The sequence below is a fragment of the Gymnogyps californianus genome, chromosome 1 (assembly GCF_018139145.2).
Source record: "Gymnogyps californianus isolate 813 chromosome 1, ASM1813914v2, whole genome shotgun sequence".
Classification (NCBI taxonomy): domain Eukaryota; kingdom Metazoa; phylum Chordata; class Aves; order Accipitriformes; family Cathartidae; genus Gymnogyps; species Gymnogyps californianus.
Window position 1 is genome coordinate 159765713 of NC_059471.1, and position 15460 is coordinate 159781172.

Sequence of the window (15460 nt, forward strand, 5' to 3'; positions counted from 1 at the left end):
AGGCAGAAGACAGGCTTAAGTATTTTGGTACAAGGTGCTAAGTACAACATAAGTGGATATTATGCACTATCCTTCTACTGCTTTCAGCCCAAACATCATTATCTTCACCTAAAAATGCTTCTAAAATACATTTAGTCAGAGAAACTAGTAGACTTGGTTGTGCTGGATGAAGATTCATAGGAAAATGGAAGCCTTTTTCTGTCTTAGAGTTACTAGTTTCTCAACAAAGCTCTTCACCTGCCGGTTTGCATGAATAAGCTTTGTAGGAACCAACACGTTTGGGGAAATAATCAGCAAAGAATAGATCAGAGGGAGGAAAATTGCATACTGAGAGGTTGTGTCTAAGTCATCCAAGAGCTCACAACAAATGATGCCTTGAGGCATGCCTCGTATGCCTCGAGGAGGAAGAGCAAGACAGCCTGCACTTCATGAGCTACCTGAGCAATGAGCAGTTCTTGGAAAGCTTCACCATTTTTGTTGTTTGTCCATAGTACTCAGACACCCCCTTATAAATAACTACCCCACTTTGGTAGGTGCCACTTAACAAGAGAGTTCCTTACAGCTGTGTACTGGCAGCCCCTAAGAGTTTACCCCACTACCGAGCACTGCAAGGGGAGACAACTTCTCATTCAAGGCAGGATGAGAGACTGAGCCCCCCATCTCTTTATCTCATCTTTGTAGTGGGTGGGTGGTTAGCTGTGGACACCACGGAGCTGGGTCCTCCTGCCACCATCTCATCCTCGTGTCCCTTCAGAGATGCCAGGGAGTAAACAGCAGAGAGAAAAGATAGGTTCAGTATTTCCAGGGTCCTGCTTGATAATTAAGCTTCCTAAGTGGAAGTTTAGAGCCCCTTCTCACCATATTCGCAGCATATTGAGATGGTTTATTGCACTGTGAGAACATGAGAAAGCTTCTAGGAAGGAAAGAGTACACAGCTCCCATGCTAGGAATCCAGCAACTAAGCATCTGTGCAACTATAAGGAAAAACAATTTTTGGAAACAATTATAAGGAAAAAAAAAATTCTCTGATAATTCTCTCAGCTGTCCCTCTCTCATATCACCTTTTCAACAGCTTTCTGCATGCTGAAAGATTTATGCAGCTCCCCATCTCTGACTATATCAGCTCTTCCTTGCTTTCAAGGTTTGCTACATATTTCCTATTTCTCATTATTCTCCTCAAAGCAGCTTCCCTGCATGCTCCAGCTTTTTCCCTCTCCCAGCCCCTAGTGCAGCCTTTTGGGCCTTGTTAGTGCTTCTTTCAGCGCTTCTTTCACAGAGGAAGCCTATCCCATGATCAAATGCACCAGGCTTTAGACTTAGTTAGTTTAAAAGCCACTAAAGAGCTTTCATACTTCCTTGCAGTCCTGTTGCCTACCCAATTACTCCCCATTTTATTTTGCCATCCATTAACCTTCCTTTCCTGTGTCTTTACTGACTTGCACTTGCTGATTTCATACCAGTTCTTAAGTTTGTCAACATCCTTATCATTGCATCCCTGTCTTTCAGGGCGCTTGCAAGTCTTCCAGTTTGGTGCTAGCCCCAGGCCCATTAGGTGTATCCCTTATTGTTGCATCCCAGTGCATCCCAGAGGTTAATGAAAATTCTGAGTAGAGCCTGACCGGTCACTGAGTAGACACACTCAACCAGTTTATAACAATTATATAACTTATAAAATAACAATTTATAACATGTCCAGAGAAAGTAAGCTTAGGAGGGGCCTCTCAAATCCATCTTGCCTACTCAGGACTTGTTCCTAGGATTTAAGCTGTTTTTGATGGATGATATCTAGTCTGCTTTCAAAATGCCCAGTGCTGAGCACCACACAGCCTCAAAAGGCAATATCTTGGTCTCTATTCCACCACTCCCTAGTACTACATTCCTTGCTGGTTTTACTGTGAGAAAATATTTCTTAATATTTAGCATATGTCACATTTCCTCAGTTTGTCATTTTCTATTTTGAACATAATTTTGAGGTAAAAGAAGCCCAGAAATGTTAATGTTGATTATTGTAAGATATTCCTGTAGCAATGTGTGTAGTCACATGTATGTTCCCTTTAGTTTGGCTGAGCACAAACCAGGCCTGATTAAAGAGCCATAGAGCCACATTAATGAGGTGCTGCATCCAAGGTTTGAAGCTTTACTGAGTAATGGTGGTATAGCCAGGCCAGAAATGGCTTTTATTTGGTTATTTGCAGTAAATATGCAGCAAGAGTATGCATGCACTAATTGTCAGATGTATCTACACCTAAACATGGCTGTACCTGTTGGACCAAAGGATTGATTGTTTAGTGTATATGCTGTTTGTGACAGTGCCTAGAAGTGGATATCAGGGAGACCTTAAGAGCAGGACAGCTATATTTGTACTTTGCCTAGTATCGTTCCAGCTACTAACTCTTTCAAACTCAGGGACTACCCATAGAAATATCTACCACAGAGAGTTGGGTGACATCTGACTGATGTCTTGTCCAAGATCTACACTTTGACTTTTGAACAGAAAGAACAAGCGAACAAGCAACGTCCCTTTTGCTAATCTTCAAGCAAGAAGGATTAATACACTGTGAATTTCCAGGGAACTGTTACTCAGTTGAAGTCACGCCATCTTTCATTTCCTGCCTGCAACATCCCTGAGGCATGCAGAGTTACAAAGTCACACTTGTGCACACTCCAGCAGATGCTGGGGCTGGTTCTCTAAATATTTAAAAGGCAAATCATCCTTTTGTATGATTTTGAGACTTCTTATCACTTTGGAATTTTTTTCAGAGGCAGCAGTTTTATTGAAAAAAACCAGTATCCACTCAAACTCTTATGGTCTTAACTGGTAAGTTGCCCAAGACTCTGCCTTGGGTGACATCAACATAGTTATGAAGTCCATGCAGAGCTGGACTTCACTGTGGATTTCTGTGGTGGTTTTTCTGGCACTTTAATGATTGCAGCATCTTCAAATATATTTTGACCATAGAAAGAATTCAGATTAATTAAAAAACTGTTTCTCCAGGGTTCCTCCGTCTACTCATACTTCTGCTGTTTCATGAAGTCATCCAGTTCCCTCTGATAGTACATTAGAATCATAGAATCATAGAATCATTTAGGTTGGAAAAGACCTTGAAGATCATTGAGTCCAACCATTAACCTAACGCTGCCAAGTCCACCACTAAACCATGTCCCTAAACACCACATCTACAGGTCTTTTAAATACCTCCAGGGATGGTGACTCTACCACTTCCCTGGGCAGCCTGTTCCAACGCTTGGCAACCCTTTCGGTGAAGAAATTTTTCCTAATATCCAATCTAAACCTCCCCTGGCGCAACTTGAGGCCGTTTCCTCTCATCCTATTGCTTGTTACTTGGGAGAAGAGACTGACATCCACCTCGCTACAACCTCTTTTCGGGTAGTTGTAGAGAGCGATAAGGTCTCCCCGAGCCTCCTTTTCTCCAGGCTGAATAACCCCAGTTCCTTCAGCCGCTCCTCATAAGACTTGTGCTCTAGGCCCTTCACCAGCTTTGTTGCCCTTCTTTGGACATGCTCCAGCACCTCAATGTCTTTCTTGTAGTGAGGGGCCCAAAACCAAACACAGTATTCGAGGTGCGGCCTCAGCAGTGCCGAGTACAGGGGAGTGATCACTTCCCTAGTCCTGCTGGCCACACTATTTCTGATACAAGCCAGGATGCTATTGGCCTTCTTGGCCACCTGGGCACACTGCCGGCTCATATTCAGCCAGCTGTTGACCAACACCCCCAGGTCCTTTTCTGCCAGGCAGCTTTCCAGCCACTCTTCCCCAAGCCTGTAGCGTTGCATGGGGTTGTTGTGACTCAAATGCAGGACCCAGCACTTAGCCTTGTTGAACCTCACACAACTGGCCTCGGCCCATCGATCCAGCCTGTCCAGATCCCTCTACAGAGCCTTCCTACCCTCAAGCAGATCAACACTCCCGCCCAACTTGGTGTCGTCTGCAAACTTACTGAGGGTGCGCTCGATCCCCTTTCTGAAGACAGTTCATCCCTGGCTGCAACAGCTGTGGAGGGCACAGGGAAGGATTTGGCAAGTAGCGGGAGGTGGTGATCACTCTGCTGACTACAGAAGGATTGAGACCTATACCAGATGCCTTTCAGATGGTTAAACACAGGTGAGATCAATCCCTAGGCATCCCAAATGGTCCCTTTGTCTCCTCTGTTTCCCAGGATTGCCAAAGCACATTCCATGGAGCTGGAAATACACAACATCAACCTCCCAGGATGGGGAGTCCATGTCATGAAGGCTCATTTCCCACCACCACAGGGACATTATTGTTTACTGTTTCTCTAGAGCTGGGGAGGGAGGATTTTATTTGTTGCCATTCAAGCCAGCAAAAGAGGCCAGCTGTGCTACAGAAACTGTCTGAGAGACAATCTGATCCACTGAGACCAGCAGATAAAAGAGGTTTGCCAGGTGTAAGAGAGCAGCCATTTTAATTAGGCAAAAACCTCTGGGAGATTTTTACACTGCATCTCCCTCAAGCATTTCCAATGCCAGTGCTTACACAAGGCTGGCATCTGGCACCCTCCATGTTTCAAAGGAAGGTACAGTACTAACATACTGGGGGTTCATGGTTCCCACCGGTTTTGTTCCAGCAAACTGCTGACATGGGTTGTCACTGCAGCAGGTCTGGTCTGAGAACACACTTAACCAAGCAGTGCACCTTTTGCTCTTAACCCTTTGCTGCCTTGAATACTTCTTTTGCCTCATTTGCTCCATTTTATTACCCAGAAAAAAAATTACCCAGAAGACATTACGGCCAAATATTGCTGAAATTCAGTGAAATTTTCCCATTTCTTTTCACAGAGCACTTTTCTGTACTTTGTCATCCTTACTCGAAAGCTTCTCGTGTGGATAGGAATGGAGTTCATAACACTAATTAAACTCTCAGGACATGAATGGAACCTGAAGATGGGCTGTCAGCGATATCAAACTGATGTCTATAATCCTAGGCAAATGCACAGATTCATCTCATTAGATTTTTTTTTTTTTAATTAAATCTACTTCCTTTAAGTTTCTCCTGGACATTCAGTTTTTAGGGTATCTATCTTTTCACCTGAGGAGGCTGGAGACATTGATCTTTTAGCTTCACACCTTGCAAGTCACTTACAGCTTCTGGCAATTATACAGGCTCTACATGCAGCTGCTGAGCTTCTCTCAAAGTAAAGTGTGCAGTGTCACCATCAGTTTGTTCTCCCAAGCCCAACTGATTTCCTAGAGGAAAAGATACATTTTCTTCTGGCTGAAGGGAGAATGATGGGGCGGGTTTTAAGTTTCGAAGTGGCAGGAGGTGTGGGTGGAAGAACAGACTATAAGAGGAAGAAATGATCATGGATGTCTCAAAAGTTTATGTAGCTGAGCGATTCATCTCACTTATATCTCATAAAGACTATTCTTAAAAAACAAAAATCCAAACAGACGTATTGCTAGAAATGAAAAGTCATTCAGTGGTAACAAAATTCACTTCACGCTGCTAATTTGTAAACTAAGGAACTCTTTTCAAACATAGAAGCTACATTAGACATCTATTAAAGTATTAAGGAGAGAAGGCAACCAAGTCAGAGGTGACATTATGTCTTTATTTCCTGCACACCAGATACTATATGCACCTGAGAGTGTGGCAGAAGGAACCACGATATTGCCCTATTATAGGTTTCAATGGAAAGGAAATTAGATATAAAGACATTGCTTGAATTAACAGTCAGAGCAACAACACAATGAACTGGAGAGCCTGAAATACTAGAAAACGTGCATCTGAGTCTCTCCTGGTCTCCTGAGAAGTGTGAAACACAGATGTGGTCCAGGAGGGAAGAGGGCCACAAGGACCAGCTGGTGCTTCCTGCTGTCTGTGTGTTTCCTGGACTCTGCAGCTCTGCCAAGCCACACATGCCATGTGCCGATTTGCACAGTTGACCTCTCTCTCACACTATTTTGGCCTCTTTCTCCCCCCAGGACTCCCATGTACAGCCACAATCCGCAGCATCTTGCGGGGAGAGAGGCTGTGGCATTGCACTGCAGCGGGGCTGTGCCACCCTGCAGGGCAGCAGCTTCAAAGGACCCCTGCTGAAGAGCATCCTGTGCAGTGGTGGCATGGTGGTGTTGACTGTCCTCAGACACATGACCCAATACAACACTGCTTAGGCCACTGTGAGTCAAAAGCTGTGAAAGTCCTTGTTCGTAAGAGGTCAAGGGACTGAGACGGCCCTCCATGTACAGCAGAGCAGTCTGAGAGACTGCCTCTCCTACAGAGGAGGCTTTCCCACAGCACCTGCACCATAGCCCAGGACCCATTTCTGTCTCACTCTCCTTCAGCTTCAGGCAGTCAGAGGAGGTTTTGTACAGTGTCGCAGAGAGGCAATAATATTACTAAGACAAGTTGGATGAGAACAGAAAATACAAAAGGAAAAAAAAAAGAGTGGGCTATTAGGAAACCTGTGCCCCAACAGCAAGACACATTAAGCTGCACGATTGCTGTAGAATATTTTCCTGGGGAAAAGATGAAAAACTGGCTGCTTAAGAAAAAGCAACTAGGAGGAACAGTGTCCTGGCCATTTGCACAAGCGAGACAAGCCAGTTCAGCACACCCTTTCCACAATTTCTTTCATTTACTTGGTGGAGTTTGAAATTTCATTTATAGATCCACATTTTAAAAAACCCAGATATACAGAACTTTAATTTCAGACAGTGACTTCAATCTCAGAAACTCAGCTTGGTCTCAAAGCCAACAAGTATGGTTCTTTGTAAAACCAATCATATCGAAGTCTCACACAGCCACGATTGTCTGAACTGAATGACTGCTGTTGTTCTCCTAACTTCTGTAGGACTTCCAATACACTCATAAAGTTCTGGTACCCTGCTGAAGCAATCAAAGTCAGTTGAAAAAGGCTCCCTTGGACAAAGCTGCTTGGGATGCCCTGGGAAAGGACTCCCTGTATTTCCCTCACTAGGGAAGTGGAGGCTGCTCCTGGCCACATGCCTCTGAATTGTCTTCTGATGGCTCAAGCACGAAGAGCCCTCGGGCTTGTAACACCAAATCAAGCAGGGTTAAAGGGAGCCTTAAATTTAAGGGAAACCTTGCTTGGTTTGAAAGTCTCAGAGGGCACTTCCTTTTGGGTGTTCAGAGGTTTCCTTTTGACATCTGGAGGGTACTTCTCTGCAGCAGGGGAAAGGCCCTTCAGGGTTTTCCGGGAGCTTTTGTTCTTTTCAAATGTGTCTTGTTCCTTCGCTTGTTTGTCATTCAGACAGCAGCCTCCAGGGAAATGCTATAGACAGCAACAGAGGATCTGCAGAGAGAGGCAAGGGTGAGAGCTTTCACAAGAAAACGCACATTCATTCTGCTGTCTGCTTTTCTACAGCTTCTTGGTGTGTTTCAAAGGTTTGTCTGGAGCAAAGTGGGGAAATGAGCTTTTTGAAAGTGTTATTCTGGCACAGATCTTTTGGAGAAGAGTTTTCAGGAAGAGGAACAGAGTAGTGATCTGAGAGGGCTTTGGTGTAACGCTGCCTGGGCAGGACAATGGTGGGGAGGAAGAGGATTTTCCCATCTGTGAAAAGGGGAGCAAGCTGTGGAAGAACAAAAAAATGAGTGCAATTGTGTCACAGGAATGATCAGACATTATGCAAGCATCATGTGGAGACGATTAACAGACAGGGCAATCCATTAAGGTCAAGCCCCATGACTATTGTGGGATAAGACTCCTGAAATTTACTGTATTACGATTTTTCTTAGTAAAATCAGTAGTGCTTCCCAAGTCACTTGAACATCAGGGTTTTGAGGTGCCTGCTCTGGAGAGCTCTGCCTGGTCTGAGCACTTTCCCTTCGAAATTCCCAGAGCTAGCAGATGCTTGGTTCTGCAGCGTTTCATGGGTGGGTGGCCAGGAGAAAAGGAAGTTGACAGGAAACTTGTTTTCCCTCAGACTGTGTTAGAAAATCAATACAGTCTCCTGACACACTTTTATTTCATTGGACTGACAAAAGGAAAAAAAATATCTCCTGCTGAAAAACTTCTGGTCAGATTTTGGTGAAGGACATGAGGAAGAAGAGGTAGATAAGGTCTGTGAAAGGCCACTAGGCATGGGACTTGGCTGTTATCCAGCATGTGATAAGATGAAATAAATAGAGAGGAGCTTCTACTGTAAGGAAGTGGGTCTGGTGCTCAGTATACTGTCTCTTGGGTGCAGACAACTGCCCATGAAAGATTACTTCACGGGAGCCATCCAAAAGGTTTCTTTTCTGTCTGGGTCTGCCTCTCCAGAAAGGTTATGCTAAGGTCAAGTTTTCTGCATCCTTGGGGAAGCTGGCGCTTCAGAACAGCTGAGGATTATCTAGGACGGTGGTTTGCAGCCTGCGGGCTGTCATCGCCTGGGGCTTACTACTGTTTCTAAGGGACTGGTGAAAGCTGGCTCAGCATAGAAAGGTCAGTACACTTGAAGCGATTTTTCAGGAATCTGCAGCTCTGCTAGGAAACTGCAGGGAGCCAAAAGTTATTACTCCAGAAATAATCATGGAATTAAAGCATGGGCTTGATTCAAGCACTGAGGCTTGTACATGTGAGCCCTGTAGCCCCAGTAAGTCTCATGTCTGAACCAGAGCTAGTCACTCCTCTCCACCACATACTGGTGCGCAATCCCCTAGCAAGCAGATCTCCACATTTCTCTGTGCCTCTGGCCACTTAACTACACAGAGGCTGAGCATTTCAATGCTCATTATTTCCCTCCTGACAGCTTTCTGCCAGGCCTCTGCAGTTACTGAGACCCCAATTTTTAAAAGTCCTTCGCACACATCCTCCTGACCAGACTTTCAAAGAGCTCATCTCTGTCTCCTCCGCCAGGTTTTCCCCAGACCTCAGTTCATTGGCATGGTGCACACCAAAGACCTAGCTGCCATGTTTGTGCCTTGAGCATGAGCCGAGAATTGCTATAACTTCAGGTACAACATCCAGAAAATCCTCTTGGGCTCTTTAAAACCACAGGCGTCCCACTTGCAGTCAGACTAGGAATGACAGGATCATCAGGTATCCATACTTGGACGAGGTCTCTCTAAGGACTTCCGTGAAACCAATTAAAGTTTTGCCACTGACCTCAGTAAAAGCAAAATTCATCTCTGCAGCATCTGCTCTTGGGAGCATAACGTGTGACTACTCAGTCTATACAACACCTAGATCAGTCTTATTGAGACCTCTGATCAGCACTGTTATATAAATATTAAATAATAGCACTAAAAGAGAAGAGAAAGTATTCTTCAAATTAGACAGTAGCAATAAAACACGGAGTAATACATTAAAGCTGAAAAAAATTAAATTTACATTATTTAATTCTGTGTGATTTAACTCGGTAAAGTGCTTAAGGGTCCATTTTGCATGAAAAGTGCTATAAAAGCTGAGCTTTATTGTCTCCCATTTATCTCGGGTGTTAAGAAAAGTTTTCAGAGGCAGCAAGCACAACCAAAGAGTGGAAACTTTGCCTAGTAGAGGAGGTGGAATTTGGACAAGGATAAGTCCGTGCATCCTCTGCGTAGTGCAGGCACACTAACGGCTATTTAAGGCAATGATCTGGGTGCAACTTCTGCCTTAGGAAGTCTCAACACATTCATTGACATATGTGGGCACCACAGTGTGCTGGCTCTGTTTCCTTTATCCTGTGCATCCCCTCTTGGGCACTTCAGAAAAAGGAGGCCCAGCCAGGCTCAGCATTGCTCAGACCCAGCCCAGCTCTTCTTTCATTCTTCTGAGGCGTTCCTACATCGTGTGAAGCGTGTGTTGGCTCTCTGAGAAGTTTCTTTCCTATGTCATCTACCATTACCCTGAAGAGTAATTTGTGTCCTCCTTGAGTGTGGGGAGTGATTGAGAAAATATTTGGGAATTAAAAGCATCAGCACGGGTAAAACTGGAAGCTGTAGCTCCAAGTGGGTGGCAGTAGCTGTGGTGCCCATGTCTTCCAGCCAGAAATCACTGGCACAGGTAGATACACATACCCTCACAAACCTTACACTATTTTGCCCATCCTGTGGGTAATGTATGCACAGGCACTTTTACCTCACTTCATTTGGTGAAATCCAGAGCTTCGGGTTTCCAAGCACTACTGGTCTTATGTAAGATCAAAAAATCCTGACTTCAGAGAGGTTAGAGATAGGGCTTTTGGTTATTACCCTGTGTATTTCCCAGAAGGAGCCCAGGGCGGGGGAGGAAGGAAAAATAAGACGTATTGCCTTTTTGTCTGTGTTTGTCCAGCGCCTAGCCAGACAAAACCCTCATCTTTCAATTTACTGCAGTGTAATGATGTAAATAGTAAATAATAATGGGTTCAGCTTGTCTCTGCCTTTCCCCTGTGTAGTTTCTGGTACTGTGCTACATTCACTTAAAATGGGAGTAAAAAATTGTTCTGTCCAGGTACAAATGGTGCTCTGATACACAGAGTGCAGGACTATTGCCACCAAATGATTCTTTATCCCAGCTAGAAAATGGGCACTCAGAATTGTGCCTAAGGATGTCAGTCCATTCCTGAAAGTTACTGAATAGCCTATCTCTTTTATAACAATCATGACCTTGTTATTTTCTAACGAGGAATAATTTTGAAATCCTTCAGGATCTTATATGCACTTGCAGTATATTATTCTGTCACTAGAGGACTCTGTGTGATCCAGCTCACAACCATCCCTGGTCTACAAGTGAGACAAAGCTGAAGCTCAAATGGTGTAGGATCTGTTAGTGTTTTCTATTCCTACAGCTATTTTTAATAGATATCTCCTTTTTAATACAGTCTGATATTTCTATATTCTCCATGCTTTCATGAAAGACAGGGAACTCACTGATCTACTAGTATTCAGCAGCTAAAAATACCTCCTGTGTCTGGCTTAGCAGCAATACTCCTCCCTCTACATTAAAATGTGCAGGTCAAAACCACAAGTTTGCAATATACGCTTTAACTTCCATATACCAGAGGCAATATTTACTTTCAGTATGTTTTTCCTCTAATGAGAAATTGGTAAAGTACGTACGAGTCTTTGAACAGAGTACTACTTTAAAGAAGGCTGGAATCAATATAGTCAAAAGTAGAAAATTGCAGTTTTGGTAATGGTTAATAAGATAACACTGCATTTCATGTTTGTTTTCACTTCATTATTGGCACTTGTAATTTTATTTCTTTAGCATCACTAAGCTTTAAACCAAGACTAGTATCCGGATCTGGCTTTTTTAGCTGTTGTGTAGGTTCTTTTTCATCTCAGGTCTCCCTCCATTCTTGATAAAAGATCATTAAAATCTCCTGAGTTAGGTCTTCCTCCTTTCTTAATAATAGCAACAACAACAACAACAAAAACAACAACAATAATAGTGGGATTGAGCCCTAAATCGCAACATATAGAAGACATTCCTCAGATAATGTTTTTGGATTTCCTTGTCCTATTCCTCTGTTGATCCTCTATCTGAAGGATGATTCCAGTTTGCAAAAAGTCATCAACTCCTTGATATACACAAAAGCCTTCATCTCTGCCTGGCAGCTGTGATGGACACGGTGCTTGTCCCCTCCTCTGCTTCCGGCACAGAGGAGCTCTTCCCTGCCATGGCCTTGGCTGCTTCACCTTCTGTTTGCACTCTCCTCACTTTTCTCACATTTTTCACACTTGCCACTTTTCCTGTCTTTCATGCCCTCTCATGTGGTGTCTTCACCTTCAGAAATCAGACAAAGAGACTCAGGACATTGCTTGAGAAAACATGGAGATGTTGGTCTCACACAACCTGCCAAATGGCAGGGAAGCAACCCCAGCCAGCTCTCCTCCAGCAGCATGTATAACATTGAAGGCTAAGTAAGTAGGGTTTAAGACTAGAGAGGTGTACTGCTAAGCTGCGCCTTGCCATAACAACCCCCTCAGCCCAGAGTGCAATAATCATCTTTCTAATCACAGGATATCATCTTTCATTTTAGCAAACTGCACTTGGCACCTTGGGAAATTTCCTCTGAATGAATCACAAAAAATCATTTCATTTCTAAATTACAAATTAAACGAATGATAATTAATTGAGCAAATAGCTAGCTCTATTACTGCCTCCCTTCCTGCTGCCTGTGGACCTCCTCCAACTCAGGCTTTCCTTCTTTCCTTGCCTTGGGATCCAGCTTGTTCCCCACATCCAGCTGCAGCTTTGCTTAGTCCCTTTCCTCGCTGGCCCAAACGTTTTCTATTCCCGTGACTCAACAGCAGCTTTCTTCTCCTTGCTCTCTTCCCTGGCTGAAAGGAAGTGCAGGGATAAGGAAGGGTGAGGGGTCTGCAGAAGTTTTTCTCCAGACCATGGTCCATAAAGCTCCCACAAGAGGTTTCACAGTCATGTAGCTTCCAAGAGGCTACCTAATGCCTGCTGCTGGGTGCTGAGATATGTAATCAGTTCTCCTAACTTCGTCCCTGCTATCTGTTTTGTCTCTGACACCCAAGCAGAGTCAGTGGTGAGGTCCTCCTTTTTGCCCAAGCTCCCAAAAACTGGACATTGCACTGGATGTGCCTGCATTGTCAGTAACAGTGAGGAGCTTCTCAGAGCTGCCTGAGAGAGGCAATGGCTGACAGAGTGCAATAAGCAGAAATGGAGGTGGTGGGATTGCCTGGGAGAAAGTTTGTTCCTCTTTGAGTGAGAGACAACACCTTAACCGTGTCTTTTCAGCTGGAACTATAGGCTTCCTTCAGCCCTTTGTCACTCTTTCAATATCTTCTGGAGTCTGTGTCATTTTGAAGTTTTTGAGTTTCCAAGAAGTATGTTCACCCTGAGCTTTTCCTTCTCTCAAAATTGATTCCAAGACCTTTCAACTAAACTTCATCTGAAGTTTCTAGGACAAACTGGCTTGAGGATAAGATGCAGTTAAAAAAACAACAAAGCAATGGAAAAAAATTTCAGGATGCCACATTGGTGAGGTTTACATCTATTTGGAGACCCAGCCAGAGGCTGTATCAGATATTAAACCTCCAGTTGGATGCACCACCTTTGCTCCCTGGCGAAAATAGTGGTGTCTTGACAATAGCAAATGGTGAACAACAACAAGAAAAAAAGCTAGTTTATTTTATTTTCGTCAGAGTGCTTACGGACAGAATCCATTCTGAGGAAGGAGAGAAATCTCATTCAGAGGCTTGTGTTAATTCCAAGTGAGCACATAAATCCAGTTTGGGGTTTTCTATTTCACAGGGCACTTTTCTCCTGAGATTAAATATTGGTAAATCTTGAACTGGAGCTTTGTATCCAGCTCAGATAGATTTTTGCAGAAATGTAATTGAAGCCAGAACACAGACACCCATGTGGGAAAGGAGAGAGCTAGAGTTATAAATATAAAAAATAGAAAAGGAACTAACTGATGAGAAAAACGGGGTATTATGGGATGCTGGAATCACACGAATGCACTAAATGATGGAACATGCCCCCTGCCCTTAGAATTAGCCGCTTCATTAGCAACGGCTCTGCTCACTCAGGGAAGTTAATTAAAGTCTGCAGCCGGGCGTATACAGAGAGAGCAGCCACGGCACGGGGAGGCTGCCGCTGCTCCGTGCAAGCTGGCAAAAGAGATTTTGTCCTCTTTCACTTCCATGTCTGGAGGAGACATGTTCATATACCTCCATTAAGGAGGTGGCAATCAGTTTCTGCACCAACTGCCTTGTCACTGACAGTGTGTGCTGTGCCCTGCGTTCTGCCACAGCGGGAGTATCACTGACGCAAGGGCACATGCAATGTAAGTATGAAGCCTGTGTGTGGTGGCAAGCCCATAAAGGCACATGGTAGATGTTTCAATTGTCCAGATGGACAAACATGGCCAACTGCAATGTTGATGCAATTCCCCCAATGTCAGTACTGTTACACTAAGGGAGAATTTAGCCCAGAATATCTGCACTCTGGGAAGATAGGGTCAAATAAGGCTCCATTGCTGACAATAAAAATTGATTGTATTCATACCACCAGCTTTGCAGAAGCAAAGAATCCAGAAGGAATAAACCCTCTGTAGCCGGAGGAAGCAGCAGGGCAGGACTGGGTTTCCCAGGCATTAGCAAGTGGCTTGTAAAATTGTGCTCAAAATTAGCAACATTGGGGTTTAACTATAGACGGAGGACATAGGCTCCTTTTTTCTGGTAGCTCAGCATCGGGCCAGTGATTTTCATAGACATACATGGGCACACGTAGACAAAAGGCAACGTTTGATTTAAAATCTTGGCTCTAGTTTACTGGTGGATCAATACAATAGCTCTCCCAGCCTTTCCACTCTGACTCTCCACGGGTCAACAGGAGACCAGCGGCAGGTGGGAGAACTTGGCATTTCAAGTGAATGCCATCATTTTTAGCCACTGTGTTACCTAGGCTACTCTGAGGCTTAGAACCAAAGGACTCTCCAACTAAAAGGAGTGGAAAAACCAGCAAAAATTCTCCAAGATTATAAAACAACCTCAAAATAACTAAAGTGACTTATAGCAGGATTTGTAAAAATAAATAAACAATCTATTCAGGGCTTTCAAGCTTTGCCATACTTCGCTTGAGTGACTCGGTAGAGCTCAACTTGGAGGGAATTAAAAAAACAGATCCCAAGCCAGCAACCTCCAGTTTCTCAAGGGATTGCTCCAAAGCTGTCAGCGCTGCGCTACACTTGGCAGCGTGGCATAAGTCTGGTTTGCTGGCTGTCCCATCATGCTTAGAGGTTCGCTCAGCAACAGCGGGGAGCCAGATGCCTCTCCCTTTCTTGAAGCCTTCCTGAGTGTGGGGTCTGTGCAGGTAGAGAAGTGCTACCTGCACCCTCGGGGAGCCCAAAGGCAGCCGTGGAGTCCCTGTGGTGGCCTGGCCCAGCTGTTGCTACTGCAGGGTACAAGGGGAGAAATTAATAAAAACAAAAAGGGGGGGGTGTGAATTTATATGTTGGTTAAATGAATAGAAAAGCAAGGTTAGTGTGGAGGGGAGACCTTTCAAGAAGGCAGAGAAGATAGCTGGGGACAGTCTCTGTTTCAGCCATCCTGTGCATGACTTGGAGTCCTGAATCACTGAGCCAGTGATGGGCTCACACTGACATTCAGTTTTTCTCACTCTCTTCCGTTTCCACTGACAGCCACTTTCAATCTTCAGACCAGCAATGTGATGAAGGACTGGGCAAAACAACACAGCAGCAGTCCTGGATGAATCCATCAAGCGCCTTCCATTGAATGCCTGTTTGTTTCCCCCTACTCTTTTGTCTGTGTTTAAGATCCTTTTGGTGTTTGCTTTCCAGAAATGTTTTAGCAAAGCAGCTTTGCCAGAATGAAGGCTCATGAAAAATGAATGTCGAGAATGAATCTGCAAATATTCACTGAGAGTAAATTTCTCATTGTGCAAGCAATTGTAAAATTCATAATTTGCCCTGTATTTTGTTATATAAATTATACAATCAGGGCACAGTAACAATATGAAGTGAATTATGTATCTAACCAACATTGCATGCATTCCAAATATCCTCAACAAATTGC